This window comes from Protopterus annectens, chromosome 2.part0 (genome assembly GCF_019279795.1).
Source record: "Protopterus annectens isolate FY-2018-M chromosome 2.part0, PAN1.0, whole genome shotgun sequence".
Taxonomy (NCBI): domain Eukaryota; kingdom Metazoa; phylum Chordata; order Ceratodontiformes; family Protopteridae; genus Protopterus; species Protopterus annectens.
The window spans coordinates 1,410,633,256-1,410,656,883 of record NC_056728.1 but is presented as its reverse complement, the minus strand read 5'-3'; the positions used below and the strand labels follow the sequence as shown (position 1 = coordinate 1,410,656,883).

General features: G+C 45.3%; 1 long non-coding RNA gene across 1 annotated transcript in view; it reads right to left on the bottom strand.

Annotated features, from left to right (window-relative positions):
• Positions 1–8,560: 8,560 nt before the first annotated feature.
• The window catches only part of LOC122793513, a 119,623-nt gene continuing 104,555 nt past the window's right edge, over positions 8,561–23,628 (bottom strand). Inside the window, exon 2 of the long non-coding RNA XR_006363485.1 lies at positions 8,561–8,701. This is a non-coding gene — a long non-coding RNA (uncharacterized LOC122793513). The remainder of the gene's footprint in view (positions 8,702–23,628) is intronic.

The window sequence follows — 23,628 nt, the reverse complement described above, 5'->3', positions numbered from 1 at the left end:
TTGACTAAGGAATCTGCAATGCAGCCAGGTTTAAAGTCTTGAGCTGGCTGTGAAGTATCTGATTGTTTTGCCGAGTCAGAAGATGTGGGATTTGCGGCAAAATCCAGGGTGGACCTTGTGTTAAGTTCTTTAAGATTGGGTACCAGTGCTGGCGTGGCCAGTCTGGCGCAATCAGTATCATCTTTGGCTTTTCTTGCCTGGCTTTTATGAGTACCTTTGAAAGGAGAGGTAGTGGTGGGAAAGCATATACTTGTAGGTTTTTCCAGCTGAATGAGGGCATCCACTTTCCATGCTTGTGGGTGGTAAGTCCTTGGGCAGAATTTCTGTAGCTGGCAATTCATTGAGGAAGCAAACAGATCTATGTCCGGGCTCCACCATTTTTGTGTTATCATTCTGAATATTTGTGGATGTAATTTCCACTCGTGTGGATCCATGACGTTTCTGCTTAAGTCGTCTGCCAGTGTGTTTTTCCTCTCCTGGCAAGAATTGTGCTTGCAGGAATTGTGCTTGCAGATGAACTTGATAGGTTAGAGCTGTGTTCCACAAGGTCATGGCTTGTCTGCAGAGGGGATAAGAATGAGTGCCCCCTTGCTTGTTTATGTACCACATAACTGTGGTGTTGTCTGTTTTTAGTAGTAGTTGTCCTGGATGCAGAAGGTCCTTGAAAGCTATAAGGGCATTTTGTACAGCTAGCATCTCTTTTTGATTGATGTGAAGATGCCTTTGTTCTGCGGGCCACTTGCCCTGAATACATTTCCCTGCCATGTGTGCTCCCCAGGCATAATCCGATGCATCTGTTGTCTGTGTTTGCCTGGCTGTGGGTTGAGTGAAAGGCTGTCTCTTGTTGAGGTGACAGGCTTGAGCCCACCATCGAAACTCCTGTTGAAGGCAAGGAATAAGTGGTATTACTGTTTCCAAACTGACAGTGTTGAGACCAGACACTCTTTAGGTACCATTGTAGTTTCCTCATATGCAGTCTGGCATATGGAATTAGTAGTATGCAAGATGCCATGTAACCCAAGGCCTGCAGAATTTTTCTTGCAGGGAGTTGGGTCTTTGTTGCCATCAATTGGAAATATTGAGTCAGTTGTCCTTCATTGTCTGGCGTGAGATAAGCCATCTGGGCCGTTGTATTTAAGCTGGCACCCAGGAATATTATCTCTTGTGAGGGCACTAGTTTTGACTTCTTTTCGTTTACTGTGTACCCTAGGCAAATTAGCAATCTTTTTACAAACTCCAGATGCTTTAGAAGAATGTCTTTGCTCTCTGCTTGAATAAGGCAGTCGTCCAAGTATGGGTAAATTTGAATTCCTTTTTGTCTGCAAAATGCAATTACTGGTGCCCATGGCATTTTGTAAAGACCCTGGGTGCAGTAGATAAGCCAAAGGGCAGTGCAGAGAACTGGTAATGCATTGAACCTGCTACAAATCTGAGGTATCTTCTGCAGTTTTGTCTGATAGGGACATGCAGGTATGCCTTCTTGAGGTCCAAAGTTATGAGCCAAGCTTTCTTGTCCAGCATGGGAAGAAGCTGCTGTAGTGTCAACATCTTGAATTTTGGAACATCCAGGTAAGTATTTAGAGAAGAAAGATCCAGAATGGGCCTCCAAGCTTTGTCCTTTCTGGGAACCAGAAAGAGTCTTGAGTAAAATCCTTGTCCTTGCTCCTGTGTTGGTACCTTTTGAATAGCTCTCATGTCCATGAGTGCTGTAATTTGTCTTTGAGCCTCTGCCCATTTATTTGGTAGCAGATTCGGCATTCCTTTTAACCTTGGCAGAGTGTGAAAGTGGAACCTGTAACCTTGAGATACAATGTTGAGAACCCATTTGTCTTTGGTGATCATATGCCAATTGTGACAGAGAAGTGCCAGTTTTCCTCCCAAGGGGGCTGCCAAGAGAGAAGTGTAGTGGGAAGTCATTGGGGCTGTTTTTATAAGGTTGAGGCCTGTCTTCCCCTTCTTTCTGGGTTGAAGCACCCCCACTGTTGAGGCCTGTAAGGACCTTGTGGTTGACCTCTGCATCTTGGACGTCTGTATCTGCCCCTTTGAGGTCTGTCTACCTGGAAAGGACCAATTCTTTGTTGGCCAATTTCTGCTAAATCGAGGAGGCTGAACCTGTAAGAAATCCTTCACCGTTTGCGTAGATTTTGCCTTATCCTCCATTTTTCTTTAATACCTCTTCTGCCTCAACTCCAAATAAAACATCCTGCTGCAAAGGTGCATCCAATAATTTTGCTTTAACATGATCTGATAAAGTCTGTTCTTTTAACCAAGCATGTCTTCTAATGACAGACCCTGTAACTGCTGCTCTACAGGAGGCCTCTAATGAATCAAAACCACATTGCAAAGTATGTTTTCCCACTTGTTCAGCTGCATGCAATAAATCCTGCATTTCCCTATAATTAGGAAGATCTGAATTTGGAAGCATTTCTTGTTTCAACTGAGACATCAAATATTGCTGATATTTAAGCATGTGAAACTGGCAATACAAGGCCCTCACTGCTAAAGTTGCAGATGTATATACTTTCTTCCCCCATCTGTCTAATGCTCTGGAATGTCTGTCAGAGGGGACTGGATTTTTTGCTGTAGAGGCCTTTACCCCTTTGGGACCCTGGGAAATAATTTCAGGGTCAGCAACAGGGCTTTTATAAAGAAATTTGTGAGAGTCAGGGACTCTGTAGTATCTGTCTGGCTTAACTGGAGCAGGAGGTAAAGAATCAGGATTTAAACTGGATTCAGAATACACATCATCCACAATATCTAACACTGGCGGAATAGCAAGGGGTCTGTGTTGAGGTAATACAAGAAAATCTCTGAGCCTTTTCTTGGATTCTGAATAATCCTGGCCCTTCCAATGGAAATGCTCCCTCATGGTATGTAAGGTTTCCCCAAAGGAGTAGTCCTCTGGTGGAGAGGCTGAAGGAATTGATTCCTCAGCATCAGAATCCTCATAAGGGGGTAAAGAGTATCCTAGGTCTGAGGATGAATCTGAAGAGATGCATACCTGGTCAGAATAGTCAGTCTACATCCTGTCTAGGCCTTTTATCAGGAGGAGGGTGGGACCCCCTGATCAGAGTAATTAAGTCTTCGGCCATTTTGAGCATTTGTTTCTTAGGCATGGAGGCCTGTCCTGGTGAATGTTGAAGTTGTTTCTTTGTTTTTAAACAGGTTTTAGACTTAGCAGAAGATTTAATGGTTAACTGAGTAAGTCTGAAAACACCCTCTGAAGCTGTGGGTTGTTCAGCTACTCCGGATCCCTCTGAAGGGTTAGTCTCAGTAGGCCATAAATCTGGTGTGTCTGAAGGCCCAGCCATCTCCATGTGGGAGTCAGAAGCGGCCTGTGGTTCCAAAGAAGCGGTTGTCAGGGGCTGCGAAGGCACCTCGCTGAAAACTGGAGAACCGGCGACTGGCCTAGAAGAGGCTTCGTCGTCAGTTTTGGGCCTCGGATGCCTGTCCTTGTCTCTGCGCTTTTTGTGTATTCTGGTCGTCAGTAGTTCCAACGGCATGGTGTAACTGAATTTTCTGCCAAAATAATGTCGGGCAAAATTAAACAGACGTTTAATAGCGCGCTTGTTAAACCTAGCACAAAACAGACAACCTGTGACATCATGGTCTGGGCCTAGGCATAGGATACAATAAGAATGGAAATCCTTATGAGGTATTTGCTTCCCACAAGAAATACAGTTATTAACTTTTACTGACATCGGTCTGAGGCAAGAAAAAGTTTCCCCAATGGGGTACTTAGCTTTGTAGAAGACTTTGGTTCTGGATTTGGAATGAAAATCTCAGGAGTCAGCCGACTGGCACTTGCGAACTGCTTTTGCTTCGGGCACCGTGCGGCAAGAAAGACTGAAGAAAATGGCGTCGGCTGCATCTTATATACCCCTGTCGCACTGACGTCAGGGAAGAAGCGACAGCAACCGACTCCGGACCAAGACTTTGGAACTCTGGCCGACTGAGGGACCACCTGACGGCAGGATAACCAAAGTGTAATGACTGCAGCAGTGTAACACGATGAACATCTACAAATCAGTGACTCTGTTGTTATTGCTTACATCTGTATTTTGGTATTGCTCACATTTCTGTATTTTATGTTTGTGCAGTGTTTCACATTTCACGGAGGCTAAGTCTGAAATTGGTCAGTACTGATCAGTGCACTACCCCAGTAAACAAATATAAATTAACGGATTAAAACTGTCATGCTAAAGGACTATGGTTTTGATTCAGTGTTAGTATGCTATAATAAATCATTAAACCATTTAACACCCTTCCCCCCATTTTCTACATGGGGTCAGGTGTTACACAAACTGTCCCCATCTCTCTCTCAGTTCATTGCCACTAACCTACCTTCGACACTCACATTATTTTCACAGGTTTTCTCTAACACAATCCACCCATCTCTTTGCTGGGAACACTCATTTCATATTGCCTTTTTCCCCATCTGTCCCAAACCTTCTTCACCAGATTGTCTCCTGCTTTCCTGCAAATGAGTCCTAACCACAAAAATATGTTCTTTTCAACTTCCAGAGCCATTGGAGCTATTTGTGCTTCTGCTATGATATGCTCATTTCTTTGTCTCTCTCTCTGTGGATCATACAACCAGTCTCAAGCACTTCATAGCCTCTATCTTTCTCAACTGCTCTGCCTTCACTGCCCAGGTCTCTGTACCATATTGTAACAATAGTTGTAGCACTGTTTTGCACAACTTACTTTTCAGCTTCTTTAGCCTTCTTTCACACACTACCCAACACTGTGCCAGCTGACTGCAGCCACTCTGATTCTAGTTTTGACCTACTTATTTACACTTCCCTTCTCTCCTCAGCTACCTCTACCAGATACTTGAAGTTGATAATCCGCCCTATTTTCACTTCCATCTCAATATTCAGCCTCTTCCGATTTCTCCCATTTACTGCCATTACAACCATCTTATCTGTGTTCAGATTCATCCAGTGTGCTTCCAAGTTTTGCATTCCATTCCCCTATCATTTGCTGAAGTTATTGTTCAGAATCTACTTGTAATGCCACATCCCTTGCAAACAGCAGTTTTGTTGAGGTGCCCCCTCCAACTTGCCTGGTAATATAGTCCATCACCACTACAAACTGGGTCCTTGTACACAGCCTGCTCTGATTCTACCAAGGTTTCTAGGACTTCCAATGATCACAGAACTGCCCAAATCAGCTATCTTGGGACCTTGTCGTAGATTTTCTCCAAGTCTAGGAATGCCAAGTTAGACTCTTTCCTCAACTTCAGCTTATTCTAGACTGCCTGTCTCACTGCAAATATCGGGTCAGTTTTGCATCCTAATCTCATTCCAAACTGCTCAATTCCCATCTCCCGGTCTACTACTCTGATTTAACGATCACCTTCTCTAGAGCTTTTATATAGTGTGACAGGAGTTCAATACCTCTACACTGCTCACACTTGTTAATGTCCCCTTTGTTCTTGTTCACAGACACTAAAATGCTCTCTCTCCAGTCAACTGGGATGCACCTCTCTCTCCATACTGCTGTGTACCCTTCTTTAGCTATTTCTCTCCTAATTCACCAAACATATTGATTAAATCTGCTGAGAGCTCATCTGAACCTGCTGCTTATCCTTTGTCTTCCTTAGTGTTTACTTACTTTTTCTTGGATAGGCACATCTTCTTTCATCATAGGCTGTGTCTGGGGCAGTACAGCTTCTGTGGGGTTTTCTTCATTCAAAAGCAGCAAGTACTCCTTCCATCTGCCTTTGATATCCTGTGGACTGGTGAGCAAGTTGTTGCAGGCATCGCTAATGAAGGGTGTCCAATGGTTTTCTTCATCATCTTTGTCTTTGCAACCTTATAGAGTTTCTTTGCACTATCTGCGGAGTCACTTTCCAGAAGCTTGGAGGTATTCTGCTCTGCATCACGCTTCCAGAAAGCAGCACTTATGTACAGCACACACAGTTATTTTCTATTGCAATAGCATTTTAACAAATTGAAGAACAAAAGGTTGTACACCTTTTAGTGCTCTGTTGCACTTCAAGGTCAGCGATAATCCTCTACACTAACTGGTAGATATTAAACATTATGAGCTGTAATGAGCTACTGGCAGATATTAAACATTATGAGCTGTTAATGAGCTACATCCTGTTTCCCAGAGTTTCATTTCGTCAACCTCCATATGCATATTGTGAGACTGAGCAAATTACTTAGCCTCTGTAAGCCAACCTGCAGTCATCCTAAGCCTTGTCAGTCTCTTCCATCCCCTAATTTTCCTAGCACTCCTCCTTTCTTTTGATGACTTTTGCATTCCACCACTAGCTTTCCTTATGTATCTTATTTCCATACCTGGCTTGGCCACATACCTGTTCTACAGTCCTCTCACACACTGTTTTAAGGCACTGTCATTCTTCAATTCCACCCAATTTCCTCTTAATCCTGAGGTACCACAGCCCGGTGCATCTTCTTGACCTCTAGGGCATTCTCTCTCCAAGTCAACTTCCAGGGCTTCAGCCTAATCTTTGCTGATCTTAGAGCCTTCTCTGACCAGTGTTTGCAGCAGATGGTGGCAAACAGTGGTTTACGCTGTGCGCCGACTGTTTCACTGGAGATTACTTTGCAGTCATTGACCATCTCAATGCCCTTTCCTTACTAGGAGGGAGTCTACCCCAGTTGCATGTTGGCCACTCTTGTATGCGATCTTGTGACCATCTCTCTTGCCAAATCATAGGTTGGCCACCATCAAGCCACTTGCAAGACAATTCTAGAATGGCCTCATCTTTATTCTTGTTGCACTACTCATGTCGACAGTGACAGTCCTCATATCTTGTTCTGCCTGTCCAGATATGTGCATTTAGGTACCCCTTTATCAGCACTAACTCACGTTGTCCTGACTTATCTAAATCATCACTGCTGCCTAAATGCATTCTTTTCCTTGACATCACAACCCGACTGTGGGGCATAGGCTGAGATTATGAATGCTGCCCTATCCTTACACTGGAATCCATTTGCCATGAGTTTCTCAATAACACCGATTACTTCTCCACAGTGCCTTTTGAAGCCTCTCCCTCACCGCAATTCCCACATCAATTCTAATACTTTCCCCCCCCCCCCACCGAGTAGTAGACTATGGATCCTACGCAAACTGGCTTTGGTGCACCGCCCTTTCTTTTGTCTCCTGGATACAGAGTATATTTATCCTCCTCACTATAATGAAATCCACTTCCAAGCTAGTCCCAGTCAATTAAGCTATACTGCGTGTAGCAATCTTTAGTTCACGTTTGGCAAGTTTATCAGTTTTACACCCAAGTTTCACTCAGAGCTATCCCAGGCAACCCACGCTGGGCAGCTGGACCCCAGCCAGCTAGTAGCTTATTGACTAAGGGCTGCTAGCCTTATAGGAGGGCACACCGACCAATAGGGACAGAGACCCCCCTCCCAATTTGACATGGATCCCTGGCTTAGGTTTGAGTAGGCCGGTTCCTCAACCCACTTATCACTGACAAATACCCATGCCCATTTTTGGAGACATTAGTCAATGCAAACAAATCATGCAGAGCCAATTTTAAAACCATCAGGTTACTAGCTCTGACACAGTGAAGAGTCTTTGACCAGTGCTCTATGTGGGGGATGCAGCCATCAGGGTTGATGCCCAAAGCACTTGGTCTATACAACTCTTCCCCAGATAGGCAACATCTACAGTCTGTGCTGCTGCCCACAACTCCATTCTTGGGAAAGTGAGTTGGAAATATCCAGCATGTTTTATTTTAAATATTGTAAACACAATTTCAAGAACAAAACGCTGTACATCTTTTTGTATTGTGCTACACTAAGTTCAGAGATGATGTCTGCCAGCTTGTTTACAGGATTAAGGCTATGAGCTATTAATTAGCTGCTTCCTGCGGCTTACAGTTTGATTCCTTCTATCTCCATTTACATACTGTGCGACTCTTAAGTCACTTAACCAGACAGTTCTCCTATGCAGAGTCTGAAAAAATGTCCTTGTGGATCAGTACTCGACCCTGGTTAAAATATATATATATATTAAAAATGAGTTCCAAAATACTTTTGAGCAAACACCGCACATTCTTCAAAAGAATATGCATATTCCTATTGCAGACATACATGAATAGCAGAAATAGTGCCAGTTACAGCTTCTGGTTTAGACAGATAGCTTTGCACATCTGGATGAGTGTGGGGAAAAGTGTACGGGGTCCATAGATACCGAAGGACTACAAATTAATAGCCTTAGAAAGACCTGCAATAACTACTTTATTCTGCTGAGGAATGATTACATCTGTGGGTGATTAGACCAGCCCAGAGAACAATGCAAATTAGGATAACTAAAGTAAAAAAAAGAAAAACAGGTTCCAGAGGCTAAGATGTCCGTGACTCACAGGACTGCCATTCTATTTACACGGGAGTCAAAAAATACCCTTTTTTACTTCTAGCATGATTCAACGGGAACAAGCTATAAAACATGTTGCTATGGTAGGCTCCATGAAAGACATTTACTGATAAAACACTTTAAAATATAATATGCAACACTTAGAGTGATCTTGATACAGTAAGATAGCACAGAAAACAGAGACAATGAACAGAGTTCAATGGTAGTTTTCCTTTAATCGTGGTAGGCCAATCAGAATCAAGCATGAAGAGAGTAGAAGAATCTTTGGAGATCATAGTAATCCATTTCTTCTTTTGTACTCATGCACATCTTCACTATGTTGCTTCAGTAGCTAGAAAAGCAGAAAAGAAGTGATAAAATGATTTTAATATTCATATGCACTCTCAAATTTAAGAAAATAGCTGCAATCCGTATATAGATATGAATAAGCAAGGCTAGTACATACAGGCAATTACTTTGAAAATGTTTTATTGAATAATTTAAACTAGAAACCAAAAGAAGTTATAAAAAAAGAAGATCTACTACACAGCACCAATGCATGACTGATGGATAAAATATTTCAAACAAATACACATGAAATTGTCAAGTAGAATAAAATGCAATGTCACCCTCACTGAAAATGCTCAAGCTCCACCAGTTTTCTTAGGTGTTCTAACAAATTTAAGTCTAGTTTTGTAAAACTCATTACACAGATTTTGAAAACAAACAAGCTTGGCCCACTGATTTGCCCATTCCCTTACTGACTAGATAACCTTAGTTTCTACTTGACCAACAACTTATGTATTTTTTCCTGTCACCCTGTAAGAATTAAGTCTACCTCATGCACTGTTGAATCCCACTGCTACTTTTCACCCTGCAGTCTCTACAAAAGCTTGTTCATAGGTTGGTACTAGGCTATCGGCCCTAGGGCCTATACAAGCCTAGCCATAACAATTCCCTGGCTATTTCTTCCCACAATACTTACTTCCCTGGACCCCTGTTTAGCAGGGCAACTGACGTGATCCCCAGGGTGAATTTCCCATCTCCCATCCAATCGTCAAGGTTCCTTTTGAAGAGGGTCAAAGAGGCACTCTGACATGTATGGGCAGTCTATTCCAGAGTCTGGGGAGTCTCTGGATCAGGAACCTATCCCTCCAGCATGTTGTGCTCATTGTGATGACAAGGTTTAGATCCCTGGAGCATGTGGCTCTGAGGGATTGGAATTTTTTTAAGTACAGCATGTCTAACAGCTCTGGGTTTGACATGGCCTTTTACGTTAAGCAGAGATCGCCTCCGAGTAGACGATATGCGAGTATAGCTGGAGTTTTTTTTAGACAGTCAGCATAGGGCATCTGTTTTAGGCCTGTGATTCTTTTAGTGAGGTATTTCTGCGGCCTTGTCAGTTGTTGCAGATGTCTTGAGAGGTGCATACCAAAATGAAGCATTGTATTCTGTAATGGGTCTAATGAGGGATGAGTATAGTGGGACAATGACCACTTTTTCTGGAGGAAAAGTCCTTAGTGATGAGGTGTGCCACATAGAAGGATTTCCCGACTGTTGTGGTGATGTGGTTATCGAAGGTGAGACCACTATCCACTTGTGTCCCTAAGTCTCTTATCACACTTTCGGTGTTTAGTGTACTGCCACCTATGTGGTAATTCACAGGTATATGCCCCCCCCCCCAAAGGGGATAAAGTACAGTTTTGTACCTACCATAAATGTAGATGTCCGATAGGTATGCAACTGCAGTCCTGACATATGGGTTGTCCTGCCTCAGGCAGCCCTTCGGTCGGCCGGATTCCAAAGTCTGGGTCCGGCGTCGGCTGATGTCGCCATTGCCCCGACGTCGGAGCGCCTGGGGTATAAAAGCATCAGCCGACGCCATCTTCTCCAGTGTTTCTTGCCCCAGATGCCAGGTGCCCTCTAAGGAAGGCAAAATTTTGAAAATAGAGAAAAAATTCCAGACAAGTACAACAACATAAAAACAAATACACCATAAAAGATTACCCCAGGTAGCTAAAATGAGGGGTAGAAACCCAAAAGAATACCACAGAGGGGTAGGTGGGAGGGAAAACCTGACTGCAGTTGCATACCTATCGGACATCTACATTTATGGTAGGTACAAAACTGTACTATGTCCTTCAAGGATGCAACTGCAGTCCTGACATATGGGTTGAATACCATAGCCAACCTGGGGGTGGTAGGCTCTAAGACAAAGATGGTGTAGCTAAAATGCCCTGCAGGACTGCAGAAGCAAACCCTGCTCTGGATCTGGAATATAAAGGCAGGTTGTAATGTTTGGAAAATGTATGCACGGAGCTCCATGTAGCAGCTTCTAAAGTGTCTTTTGTTGCCACTCTTCTTAAAAAGGCTGTGGAGGTGGCTGTAGCTCTGGTGGAATGTGGCCTGATGTCAGCTGGCACAGTTTTTCCATGAAAAGAGTAGCAGAATCGAATGCAATTTCCAATCCATCTAGAAATTGTCTGTTTGGAAATTGCTTTTCCCTGCAATCCAGCAGCGTAGGCTACAAAAAGCTGGTCAGATTTTCTGAAAGACTTTGTTCTGTCCAAGTAGTAGTGCAACTGTCTGTGTATGTCCAAGGTGTGCAGAAGTCTCTCTCCATTATTTTGAGGATTGGGAAAGAAGGTAGGCAGGTGAATAGCTTGATTCAGGGACACCCTGGATACCACCTTTGGCAGGAATGATGGATTGGTTCTCAAAGAAACTCTGTCCTGATGAAAAATGAGAAATGGTTGTATTGCCATAAGGGCCTGTAGCTCAGAGACTCTTCTTGCTGAGGTTACTGCCAGAAGGAAAGCTGTCTTCCAAGACAGAAAATGCAACTCTGAAGATGCTGCTGGTTCAAAGGGAGGAAGAGTTAATTTTTCCAGCATGAAGTTGAGGTCCCATGCAGGCACTGGTGGTTTCCTAGGAGGGTTGATGTTCTTTATACCTCTTAGAAACCGTCTTAGCAATGGGTGAGAAAATACAGGCGGATCAGTGTTATATTTGGCAGATATTGCTGAAGCATGTATTTTTATGGAAGAATATGAAAGGTCATTGTGGAGCATTTCAGCCAAATATTCTAGGATCTGTGGAATGCTCATCACTGATGGGTCTTGACCCTTTTTGCTGTTCCAGATAAGAAATCTTTTCCATTTTGCTGAGTATGTTTTTCTAGTGGAAGGTCTGCGCGCCTCCAGGATGATATCTTTTACCCTTTTGGAAAGTGTATCCTGAGGAATAGTCATGGAATCTTCCAAGCTGTCAGCTTCAATGTTTTCAAGCTGGGGTGTAGTGTCCTGTAATTGTGCTGTGTCAGAAGAAGTGGCCATTGAGGAAGGAGCCACGGATTGGTGTGTGTCAAGCTCTGTAGCAGTGGGTACCAGTGTTGTCTTGGCCAGTCTGGAGCTATCAGTATGACTTTGGTTGCTCTGTCTTGATCTTTAGTAACACCTTGGTCATCAAAGGAAGAGGTGGGAAGGCATATAGTGTTAGAGAGTTCCAACTGAAGGAGAGAGCGTCCACCTTCCATGCTTGAGGATGGTATGTCCTTGTGCAAAACTTTTTCAGATGGTGATTGAGGTGGGAGGCAAAAGATCTATGTCCGGCCTTCCCCATGCTTGAGTTATTTGTAAGAAAATGTCTGGATGCAACATCCATTCGTGTGGATCCATGATGTTTCTGCTTAGGCTGTCCGCCAGAACATTGTCCTTCCCTGGTACAAACTGGGATTGTAGCTCTATTTTCAATTGTAGGGAAATATCCCAGAGATTCATTGCCAGTCTGCAGAGAGGGTAGGAATGGGTACCTCCTTGCTTGTTTATGTACCACATAACTGTGGTATTGTCTGTCTTTATTAGTAGATGACCCTGATGCATGAACTTTTCGAAGGCCTTGATTGCATGTATCACTGCCAGCATTTCTTTTTGGTTGATGTGCAGGTGCTTTTCTTTTTGTGTCCATTGTCCTTGAATGCATCTGCCCTCCATGTGAGCCCCCCATCCATGGTCTGAGGCGTCCGTTGTTATGGTTTGACTTGTATGAGGCTTGCTGAAAGGCAGACCTTTGTTTATCTGGCTTGCTTGAGCCCACCACAGAAATTCCTTTTGAAGGCATGGAATGAGTGGGATCAATTCTTCCAGGCTGTGGCAGAGTTGAGACCATAGACTTTTTAGATACCATTGTAGTTTCCTCATATGCAGCCTTGCGTGTGGAATCAGAAGAATGCAAGATGCCATTAAACCCAGGGCCTGCAGGATATTCCTTGCAGTCATCTGGGTGTGTGTTGCCAATTTTCTGAAGTATTCTGGTAATTGTTTTTGTTTTTCTTTTGTCAGAAACGCCATCTGGGTGTTTGTGTCCAGTGTGGCACCCAGGAAAGGTATTTGTTGGGATGGTACGAGATTTGATTTCTGAATATTGACTGTGTATCCCAAGGCCTGCAGTAGGTGAATGACATAGTCCAAGTTTTCTAACAAGGCTTGTTGGCTGTCTGCTTGTATAAGGCAGTCGTCCAGGTAAGGGTATATTTGTATCCCCTGAAGTCTGCAATGTGCAATTACTGATGCCAGGCATTTCGTGAACACTCTGGGCAGTAGATAAGCCAAAGGGCAATGCTGAGAATTGATAATGCTCTGAGCCTGCAAGAAATCTGAGGTATCTTCTGCAACTTTGTCTGACTGGGACATGCAGGTATGCCTCCTTGAGGTCCAGAGTTACCAGCCAAGACCCCTTGCCCAGCATGGGAAGGAGTTGCTGTAAAGTCAGCATTTTGAATTTTGGCACAATAAGGTAAGTATTCAGTGCGGACAAGTCCAGAATGGGTCTCCATTGGTTTTCTTTTCTTGGAACAAGGAACAGTCTTAAATAAAATCCTTGGCCTTGTTCTGCAGAAGGAACCTTTTCTATTGCTCTTATTTGAAGTAGGTTTGTTATTTGTTTCAGTGCCTCTGCCCTTTGATTTGGTGGCAGATTTGGCCTGCCATGTCTTGTTGGTAGTGTATGAAAATGGAATCTGTATCCTTTGTCTATTATGTCCAGTATCCATTTGTCCTTTGTAATATTGTGCCAATTTTGTGAGAATAAAGATAATTTTCCGCCCAAAGGTGCTTCTAATTGAGCCCTGGATGGCGGAATCAAAGTCAAGTCATTGAGATTGTCCCTGCGGAGCAGTGGAAGGTCCTGCCCCACCTCTCTGGTTCGGAGGCTGCCATTGACGTCCTCTTAGGAGCCTCGAGTTTGCCCTCTGCCACGTCTGTTTTTGCCTCTCTGAAATTTGTCTGCGTCTGGAAAGGACCAATGCTTATAAGGCCAATTCCTGCTGAATCTTGGAGGCTGTACCTGGAGGAAATCTTTGACTGTTTGCACTGATTTTGCCTTTTCCTCTATTTTCTTTAAAACCTCTTGTGCAGTAGCACCAAATAGCTTAAGTTTCTCTAGTGGTGCGTCCAAAAGCTTAGTTTTCACATGGTCTGGCAATGTTTGTTCCTTTAACCAAGCATGTCTGCGTATGACAGCACCTGTCATTGCTGCTCTACATGAAGCTTCCAATGCATCATATCCACACTGTAGGAAATGGTTGCTAACCTGCTGAGTATTATGAACCAATTCCTGTAACCCCTTTCTATCTAATGGTTCAGGGGAAGCCAATTTCTTTTGCAAGTCATCCAACATGTATTCCTGATACTGAATCATATGAAATTGACAATTTAATGCTCGCATAGAAAGGGTGGAAGATGTATATACTTTCTTGCCCCACCTCTCTAAAGCCCTAGAATCCCTTTCCGAAGGAAGTGGATTCTTAGCAGTAGTGGAGGAAACTCCTTTAGGCCCCTGAGAAATAGTTTCAGGGTCAGCAGTATGGCCCTTGTACAGAAATTGATGTGTGTCTGGGACCCTGTAGTACCTGTCTGGCTTGACAGGAGCAGGGGGGAAGGGAGTCAGGGGAAACACTAGATTCTAAGTACACATCCTCTAAAACATTTAAAACTGGAGGAATAGATAAGGGTCTATGCTGAGGTAGCTTTAAAAATTCCCTTAACCTTTTCCTAGAATCTGAGTATTCTTGGCCTTGCCATTTGAAGTGTTCCCTCATGGAATGAAGCGTTTCCCCAAAGGAAAACTCCTCAGGAGGAGAAGCAGAGGGAATGGATTCCTCCGCATCAGAATCCTCGTAGGCCGGGAAGGCCTCCTCCTGGTAGTCTGAATGTGCAGAATCACCTGAGGCCTCATCGGAGGACTGGGGATCTACCTGCTCAACCCTAGGCCTCTTGACAGAAGGTTGCTGAGAGCCTCTATCTGGATGTGGCTGAGAACCCCTAATTAAAGAAATAAGGTCCTCAGCTAAACTTAAAATTTGAGAACCAGAAGTGGATCCCAGAGAAAAAGATCTTGGAGGGACAGACTTAGCCTGTTTGGCAGCCTTAGCACGTGTGTAGGCCTTAATGGACATAGACACTGGAGGCCTGGCAGCCCCGCGTGCTGGAGTAGTCTTATCCACTGAAATGGTGTCAGAAATATCCTGGGCTACGGTCTCAGAGGGGAGAACAGAAACCGGTACCGAGCTGGCCTCCGGTACCGAAGTAACCGGTGGGGGCGGTGTCGTCGGTCTGTAGCGGTTGTGAAACCGGCTCAGAAGAGACAGAGACACTCGCGGTAGGCCTAAGCGTGGTGTCGGCAGAGACCGCAGACCACGGGTGTCGGTCCTTATCCTTCTGTTTTTTAGGTAAATGTGCTGTCAGAAGCTCCAATGGCATGATAGAACAGAAATCTTCCCCAAAATAATCCTGTGCAAACTCTGCCCGACGCCTAAGAGTGCGTTTATTGAAAGAAGCACAAGCTGTACAGGCTGAGACGTTGTGTTCTGGGCCTAGGCAGGGTAAGCAGTAAGAGTGGAAATCCTTATGAGGTATTTGTTTCCCACAAGTTAAACAATTAACAACTTTTACAGTTTTATCTGACATCGGCTGAGGCAAGAAAAGGTCCCCAACGGGGTACTTAGCTTTTTTGAAGACTTCAGTAGCTTAAAACACAGGAGCTGGTCGACCGACACTTGCGAACTGCTTCTGCTTCGGGCGCCGCGCGGCAAGAAATACTGGAGAAGATGGCGTCGGCTGACGCTTTTATACCCCAGGCGCTCTGACGTCAGGGCAAGGGCGACAGCCGACGCCGGACCCAGACTTTGGAATCCGGCCGACCGAAGGGCTGCCTGAGGCAGGACAACCCATATGTCAGGACTGCAGTTGCATCCTTGAAGGACATCTATACATTTCTTGGCATTGAGCTTGACCCTATGGCTCTGGCACCAAGCATCTGCTTCTCTATGGCCCTTTAGTAGAATATCCACATCATTTGGGGATTCGATAATGGCTCCCAGTTTGCAGTCATCTGCGAACTTTGTTAGCCAGAGTCCCTTAGTGTTGGCCTGTACTTCAGAGAAGTAGATGCCAAACAACAGCGGTCCCAGGACTGAACCCTGAGGTACTCCACTTGTCTGGAGCTGGATTTGGAGTTGGCTAGTTTTACAGTGTGGGTTCTGTCAGTAAGCCAGTTGGCAACCCATCGAGTGACGTAGGGATTAATGCCCAGCTTAGTAAGTTTATCTACAATTCCAGAGTGAGGGACGGTGTTGACGGCCTTGGTGAGGTCCAGACAGGATGTGTGGACCACCTTACCCTTGTCCACAGCTCTGGAGACGGATTCGAAGAAGTCAATCAGGTTCAGGAGACAAGATCGGCCCTTCACGAACCCAAATTGGGTGGGGTCCAGTGTTTGAAGGTTGCCAATGTCTTTGCTTATAAAGTTCCATAACACGTTCCATGGCCTTGCAGATCAGGCTTGTCAGACTGATGGGGCTGTAGTTCCCAGGATCCAAGGTGGATCCCCCCCTTGTGGAGTGGGATAACTGCTGCTGTGAGCCATTCAGTGGGCACGAAGCCTGAGGTGAGCCTATGATTAAGCATGACACTTAGGTGAGGTGCCAGTTCATGTAGTACACAGCCCGGGATGTCTTCTGGTCCCATGGATAAAGAAGTTAGGTCTTGCCATAGCATTCCATCTGTATTGTTGATCCTCGTTCTGTCATTACGCATGGGTATCTGTTCCGACCTCGGAACAGAGCCGGCCATTTTCCAAGCTCGCCTCAGCTTCAAACTCTCGAGCCAAACTCTTACCCCACAATCCCCCTCTCCCTGTTACCTCAGATTGAGTTTGCAAGTCAAAGAAGGTAGAGGCTACCTCTGGTCAAATAACCTAAGAGAACTGGATGGTGAGATCCACTAGAAACCACAGGAGGGTGGGTCGTAATGACTGAACGAGGATCAACAATACAGATGGAGGGTCGTAATGACTGAACGAGGATCAACAATACAGATGGAACGTTATGGTAAGACATAACTTCTTTATCCGATATTGTTAATCCTCGTTCATTCCTTACGTATGGGACAGAGTCCCCAGCTACCTCTAGTCCTGGGAGGCTCTCATGGAAGGACATTCCTGAGCACCATAGAACTGAAAGATGCTCTTCCCCTGGAGGCCAAATCCAATTTGTAATGATTGATGAAGGTATGAGGCGTAGCCCAAGTTGAAGCTGCACAGATGTCATGTAAAGAAGCTCTGGCACGGAAGGCAGCAGAAGTTGCCACCGACCTTGTTGAATGAGCTTTCATGGTAGTAGGCAACGAGATATTACGTTGTGTATAAATGAAGGTCACACAGTCCTTCAACCATCTAGCTAATGTGACCTTAGCAACAGCAGATCCTAATCTAGGTCCACAAAAGGCCAAAAATAACTGGTCAGATTTACGAAAGGGTTTAGTCCTGTTTAAGTAAAAACGGATTTGCCTGTGGATATCTAGGGTATGCAGGCAATACTCTCCTCTGTTTGAATGATTGGGAAAGAAAACTGGCAATTCAATGGCTTGATTAAATGGACATTTCAGAGATCACTTTAGGCAGAAATGAGAGATTAGTTCTCAGAGACACTCTAGCTCTATGAAAGATCAAGTATGGACACTTGATCCATAAAGCTTGAAGCTCAGAAATACGTCTGGCAGAAGTAATGGTGACCAAAAACAAGCTTTTCCATGACAAATACATGAGGTCGAAAGAAGAGGCTGGTTCTAAAGGTGACATTGTCAGAGCTTGTAGAACTAATGATAAATCCCATGGTTGAATAGGTTCTCTAAAAGGTGGCTTCAGATGATTCACACCTTTTATGAAGGTCTTGCACAATTTATGGGACATAAGAGAGGAATCTTGGACACCCTCATGAAAATTAGAAATTGCAGCCAAATGAACTCTGATAGTAGAGGCAGATAGCCCCGACTGAAAAAGGTTGGCCAGATAGTCTAGTATTATCGACACTGGTGCTGAAAAGGGTCTACTTGTCTTTCAGCCAACAGGCAAATCTTTTCCACTTGCTCAGATAAGTAATTCTAGTGGAAGACTTATGAGAAGCAATGAGAATATCACGTATTGGTAAAGAAAGATCATTCTGCCTGGCAATCAAGGGAACTGGAGTAGCCAAGCCGTGAGCTTCAGGCTGCTCAAGTTGGGATGAATCAGGTTCTGTGGCTGTGAGATCAACTCCGGAGTTGGATGGAGAATCCATGGTCAATCTAGTAAGCGAGGCCAAAGGAAGGGGAACCAAATCTGTCAAGGCCAATATGGTGCTATGAGGATCACCTCTTCAACCGATGGACTTTCTTCAGAAACTGGGGAATGAGGGGAAATGGTGGAAATGCGTAAAGACGACTCGAGGGCCGATCATGGACTAGAGCATCCCTGGGTGACTGTACCGGAGGGAGAATCAGGGCGAAGTAGTTGCTACATTTGTAGTTGTTCGGGGATGCAAAGAGGTCGCAGCAAGTACGGCCCCAGCGGTGGAAAATCTCCGCCGCTATCAAGGAATTCAGGGACCACTCGTGAGGTTGAAGAATGCACCTGCTGAGTCTGTCTGCTATCACATTGGAACTCCTGGGAATGTGCGTTGCTAGAAGAAAACGGTTGGTAGCCATCGCCCATTGCCATATCCTCATGGCCTCTTGACAAAGGGGGTAAGATTTGGTTCCACCTTGCTTGTTGATGTACCAGACCACCGCCATGTTGTCTGACTGAATCGCAATTGTCCCAGACGGCAGCAGGGGATGGAATGCTTGCAACACCAGAAGCAGCGCCCCTTAGCTCTAGAACATTTATATGCAGATGGGCCTCCAGTTCAGACCAAGTGCCTCGGACTGTCTTGTCCCTGACATAGCCCCCCCCCCAACCCCATCAGGATGGCATCCGTGGTCACTGTGGCCTTAGGTTGCTGAGGGGTGAAGGGGCGAGACCATTGTGAGAGATTGTGTGCCATCCACCAATTTAAATCCTGTTTGCACCTGTGGGTTACCCGAATCATGGCTGAAAGAAGATGCTGAAAAGTATACCACTGGGTGAGCAGTAGCCATTGTAGAAGCCTCATGTGAAATCTGGCCAGGGGAACAATGATGATGGATGCTGCCATGGAACCCAACAGCTGAAGAAGCGAGTGAGCCGTGGATTTTTCCCTTGAAAGGATTGGAATTAGTTGTTGCTTTATCCTTAAAAATTCTGTGCTCTGGAATAGCAGGTCTGCAGTTTTGTGCCCAAGATAACCCCTATGAATTCTGTCGACTGAGATGGGGTGAGATTGGATTTTTGCCAGTTTATGGTTATGCCTAGCCGTTGAGCAGAGAGTATGCCAGGGCTTTTTCCAGTAGATGTCTGGTGGGGGTGGAAATGAGCCTGTCATCTAGGTATGGAAACACCTGGAATCCTTGAAGTCGCAAGTGAGCTGTGACAACTGCCATGCACTTTGTGAACACTCTGGGGGCTGTAGAGAGTCTAAAGGGCAGTACTCTGAACTGGTAGTGTCTGGCTCCCGCACGGAAGCGCAGAAATCTTCTTGATGGCCTGTCCACCTTTATGTGGTAGTATGCATCTTGAAGATCTATAGAGCACATCCAATCGTCTTTTTCCAAAAGCGGGAGGATAGACTGTATTGTGACCATCTGGAATTTTTGTACTCTCACAAACTTCTTCAATACACTGAGATCCAAAATTGGTCTCCAGTTCCCCGTTTTCTTTGGAACCAAAAATAGTCTTTAGTAGAATCTGGATCATATCTGGTCTGCAGGTACTATTTGGATGACTCTCTCTCTTAGCAGCTTTTCTATCTCTAGTGCTGCTTCTTCCCTTTGATTGGGTGGAACGTTGGGAAGATTTTTTGAAGGGACGGGACAAAGATCGAAGGGGATATGATGACCTCTGGTTATAATCCTTTGTACCCAAGAATCAGTGGTGATGGCTAGCCAGGCAGAAGGGTACAAGGAGAAACGTCCCCCAACCACCTCCAGAGGAAAGTAGTTTGGCTGCTCTTCAGCAGCGCTGGTAGGATTGACCAGGGAAAGAATCCCTGGAAACCTGGTTACGCGGACCCCCTCTGCCCCAAAAGGAAAGTCTTCCCTGCGAGTTTCCCCCTCTGCCTCAGGGAGAGAACTCAGCCTGTGTGTCACAGAAAGGACCCTGAGATTTCTTGAACCACATCTTCCCACTCTTATGGTTTCGGGAGAAAGCATGTTGAGGGGAAGAATAACTGACACCTATGGCAGAAAGGGTCTTACCGTCCTGTTCAATCTGGCCAGTGTGCTTTTAACTTTGGGCCCAAACAATGAGGAGGCCTCAATGAGGGCATTAAGAAAAGAAGACAAAGGGTTCCACAAAGTTGCACAAGCGCATCCAGGCATGTCGTCTCAAGACTGCAGCTGAACCCGCTACTCTAGCTGCTCCTTCTGATGCGTGAGATATCAGTCGCATAGAGAAGTTAGATATAGATTCAATGGTGGCCAGCTGAGAGGCCACTTTGTCACGGACCTCATCAAACACGGCACCAGCCAAGGTTTCAGAGAGCTCAGAAACCAGATACCTTTGAAGCCTGGTAAAATGTACCATACAATTCAGGGACGTGATAGCAAAGGTTTCTGAAGCAAAGGTGCGCTTCCCTATCCTGTCCAGGACCTGGGACTCTTTGTTAGGCAGATGGACAGTCTAGCTTTCTTCTTCTGCCAGATCCTTTTTTGTTGCAGCCGCCACCACCAAAGCATCCACAGGAAGACCTTTGGACCAATGGGGATCCGAAGCAGGAGGGGACAAGATCTTATCTGGTCTCCGGGGAATAGCTTCAACGGTATCAGAAGCCTTCCAAGCACACTGCACGATGAGCAGGACAAGTTCATCGGCAGGTGGAGTAACCCAGTAGGTAGGTGGCTGGGTGCGAAAGGCTTACAGAAACACAGATTCCTCAGAGGCTGGATTAGAGGACTGCCAGTCACCTCTCTGTTTCAGGATTTTGAGGATATCACCAAAGGATACCTCAGAGGGTGACTGAGGGGATCCTTCCCCCTCATCGAAATCTGTGTCTTCGGTGAGGGACTCCTCTGTGGAGTCCATGTGCTTCCTCTTACATGAACTTTTCCAGTGGGCCTCCTCAGAGAGAAGCTGGAGAAGACAGCGGAAAAGGGGATTCCTGAGGGAATATGTCCTGCGGCCCTTGCACCCGGTGTCCGCTAGGTGCGACTTGTGAAACCAGTGTACCAGAGGGCGGTGGAGGTATAGACAGTCCGGTATCATCAGCAGCAGCGAAAGCCTTTATCAGTTGAAAGGCTGGTCCACCCGAAGAGGAGTGCATGTCTAGGACAGGGGTCACCCCTCCCCTAAGTGGCTCTGCCTGCTGACCCGGAGTCCCTGGATGGCTGTGAAGCAGCAAACTGTGTGTCACAACTGACATCCTGGGTCATAGCAAAACTTTCCTGCCACGAAGGCAACTGCGGTTCCTTAGTGAGATCCGTAAAGGGGACCGCAGCAGGGGAAGACTTCAAAGGCAATGAAGGAAGAAAATAAGAAGGGGTCTTTGGAGATGGGTGATCACCTCCCAAGGAAGGATAGTTCCTGAGGGGTGGGATACCTCTGGCCAAGAGTACCTGGTCCACAAGACGTAACACCATGTTCGGAAAGATTTTGGCAATCTTTTCGGTATTGAGATTGGCCCTTTAGGGAGTGAAGTTGGCATTGACTCGATCTGCCAGGATATTGGCAATATCCTTGGGATCAGTACATGTAATGCCATTCTGTTGTAGCTCAGAGCAGATAGTACAGTTGTGTACACTTACCATAAATGTAGATGTTAGAGTGTATTCACTGTTGTAGTCATCACATTTGGGTTAGCCCTCAGCCTGCCTGATTATCAAAGTCTTGGGTCCTGCGTCCGTTGCGGTCTCATCTTCCGTGATGTCAAGTAGTCAGGAGTTTAAAGCATGCAGCCGATGCCATTACAATCAGTTTTTCTTGCCCCAGATGTCAGGTGCTCCCCTTAATGGGAAGCAATTAAATATAAATATACAAGGTTATACCTCCAACAAAAAAGCAAATACACCAAAAAGCTTTTAAGTATAGTAGAGAAGAACAGAGGTATAGCAAAAAGATGTCAGGGGGCTGGAGGGAGGGTAACCAGGACTGCAACAGTGAATACACTCGAACATCTACATTTATGGTAAGTGTACACAACTTTACTATGTTCTTCGTGTTTCACTGTTGCAGTCATCACATCTGGGTAGATTCCCAAAGCTAAGGATGGGAGGAGGAATTTAGATAGCATTTGAACCAGCTATAAGACCCTGCAAGACTGCAGTGGCAAACCCAGCTCTGAACTCGGAGAAAATTGGCAAATGGTAATGCTTGGTGAAAGTATGTACAGAACTCCAGGTAGCAGCTTCAAGGATGTCTCTGGTAGGGACACCTCTGAGAAAGGCTGTAGAGGTAGATACAGCCCTGGTTGAATGGGGTCTAATCCCCTGTGGGACAGGTTTTCAATGGTGCTTATAGCAGAAATGAATGCAATGACCTATCCATTTAGAAATGGTTTGCTTTGAAATAGCCTTCCCCGCTGCCCCTGCAGCACATGCCACCAGTAATTGTTCAGATTTCCTTTGAGGTTTAGTCCTGTCCAAGTAAAATCTAAGTTGTCTGTGCACATCTAAGGAGTGCAGTATCTGTTCCCCTTTGTTCTGTGGATTAGAAAAGAAGGTTGGCAAATGAATGAACCAATTAAGAGCCACACTAGATACCACCTTGGGCATGAAAGAGGGATTGGTCCTGAGGGACACCCTGTCAGCATTAAAGATGATGAAAGGCTCCACTACCATAAGGGCCTGTAATTCAGATACCCTTCTTGCTGAAGTGATTGCTAAAAGGAAAGCTGTCTTCCAAGAAAGGAATTTTAACTCTGCAGTTGCAGCTGGCTCAAAAGGGGGAAGAGTGAGTTTTTCCAATACAAAATTAAGGTCCCCAGGCTGGAGTTGGGGCACTCCTATGTGGTCTTAAGTTTTTGGTCCCTCTGAGGAACTGCTTGAGCAGTAGGTGAGAAAAGAGGGGTGGTTCTGTGCTGTAATGAGCTGAAATGGCTGATGCGTGAATTTTGATGGAGGAAAAGGAAAGGCCTTTGTCAAGCATCTCAGTTAAGTACTGAAGAATCTGAGGTAAATTGGGTGCTGCTGTGGCCATCCCTTGAGTTTGGTTCCAGGCATAGAATCTTTTCCATTTTTCAGCATAAGATTTTCTAGTACTAGGCCTCCTTGCCTCAAAGATGACATCCAACACTTGTTTACTGAGGGAAGGTAATGGAGAGATTAGGTAATTAGACAGGCTACCAGGTTCAGGGTTTGAAGCTGGGGGTGCAGAATCTGGCTCTCCTGCTGAGACAGCAGGATAGGGGAATGAGGTAGGTGCCATGGGGCCAGCCGAGACACAGTGCACAAGAGGGGGTACCAATGTTGGCATGGCCAGTCTGGTGCAATCAGTATCATCCTTGGCTTGTCCCGTTTGATCTTTAGTAGTACTTTGGAGAGGAGAGGCAGAGGAGGAAAGGCATAAACTGATACATTTTTCCAGCTGAAGGACAGAGCATCTACTTTACAAGCTTGTTTGTGGGGAGTCCTTGTGCAGAATTTGTCCAATTGTTAGTTCTGGGGGGCAAACAGGTTGATATCTGGGATCCCCCATTTGTTGATCAACATGTTGAAAATCTTTGGTTCCAGTTTCCACTCGTGTGGGTCCATGAGACTTCTGCTTAGTTCATCTGCCAGTGTATTTAGTTTTCCTGGCAGGAATTGAACCTGTAGATGCACTTGGTAGCTCAAGGATATGTTCCACAGAGCCACTGCTAGTCTGCAGAGGGGTTAGGAATGGGTACCCCCCTGTTTG